This window comes from Priapulus caudatus, unplaced genomic scaffold, assembly GCF_000485595.1.
Source record: "Priapulus caudatus unplaced genomic scaffold, Priapulus_caudatus-5.0.1 Scaffold6289, whole genome shotgun sequence".
NCBI classification, from domain to species: Eukaryota; Metazoa; Priapulida; class Priapulimorpha; order Priapulimorphida; family Priapulidae; genus Priapulus; species Priapulus caudatus.
Genome location: NW_014583350.1, coordinates 4711 through 6083, shown reverse-complemented (window position 1 = coordinate 6083; position 1373 = coordinate 4711). Strand labels below are relative to the sequence as shown.

General features: G+C 46.1%; 1 long non-coding RNA gene across 1 annotated transcript; it reads right to left on the bottom strand.

The window, feature by feature from the left end:
* Window positions 1-97: 97 nt before the first annotated feature.
* Window positions 98-1124, bottom strand: LOC106820071. The gene is made up of 3 exons (XR_001395545.1): window positions 996-1124; window positions 504-647; window positions 98-188 (listed from the first exon to the last, which is right to left on the bottom strand). It is a non-coding gene; the product is annotated as an uncharacterized LOC106820071 (long non-coding RNA).
* Window positions 1125-1373: the final 249 nt, after the last annotated feature.

Below are 1373 nucleotides of genomic sequence, written 5' to 3'. Positions count from 1 at the left end.
AGAGAGAGAGAGAGAGAGAGAGAGAGAGAGAGAGAGAGAGAGAGAGAGAGAGAGAGAGAGAGAGAGAGCGCGCGCTGTTACACTTCACCTCTGTCTAGGTCACCAGTCGAGCCCATCGCCGGTAGAGAGCAGGAGGCGGTGAGCGTCTTCTTCTTCGTCTCCTCTATGTTCTTCTCCAGATCCAGCAGCTGCAATGACGTCATCGCGCCGTCAGTGACGTATCGTGACAAACAAATGTCAACTACGCAACGGAATCTTACAACAGGCGTCTGCCAGTAATATATGAGTGAGAACCAACTTCCTAGACTGTCTCCGTTCGCTTTGGACAGACCGCAGCGTTAATTAATCTGCATATACTGCCGAGGTGGCTGGGCTGAAATGCGGAAGTCTACGCACGCGCGCTGCAGGTGGAGCCACGTGTCGCAATACTGCTACACTAATCTATATATAACTCATATATATATATATATATCAGTTACATATCGATCAGTGTGCTGCTATACCTTTGCGTGCGCCCTCTGGTAGCAGGCTTTGCGCTGCCGACGAATAGTGCGGGTGGCGTTGGGATCGTCGCACAGATTACCGGCCGCGGTGACGATCTTATGCTGGACTTCGTGGTCCAGGTGTAGTCTGGACATCAGCTCGTTCTGGGAAAAACACGCGAACACACACCACCGAGTCAAACTCTCAGTCCTAAAAAAAGCGTTAGGCTTATACTCGCCGATGTATCAATGGCAACCGATAACCAAAGGTAAGGTGGCGTCATTGTCATATATATATATATATATAGTAGTAGTAGAAAAGTTCTTAGGTTGCACGATATTCAGTTGTTATATTTAAAAAAAGAATAATCCGACATTTAGTTTAATATATATANGAATAATCCGACATTTAGTTTAATACATATGATATATATATATAGCTTACCTTACCGCTTTCATGTGCAGTGTTGTCATATAGACCACACAGACAGGTACACAGGTATGTAAGCTTACCTTGTCGCTTGCTTCTACGGCACTGTGAGACAGACTGAAGCCCGTACCGATCCTGCGGCGGAACGAGGGTTTGGCTTCCCCTGGTGTTAGCGGCGTCTCCTTCGGCAGTTCTCCTATTAATTCCTGCAGCGAGAGAGAGGGAAAGAGAGACGGCGTGAAGATGAAGGTGGCGACGATGATTTATGTGTCAAGTTATAATGTCAAAGTCTCCGTATGTCAACGTGTCTCTGCTCTCTGTTTTAAACGTATAGTTTCAACGTAATACTGCTAACAAGGGAGATGCGAGGTGTCTATGCTCTCTATTTTAAACGTGTAATATTCAACGTAATACTGCTAACAAGGGAGATGCGACGTGTCTCTGCTCTCTATTTTAAACGT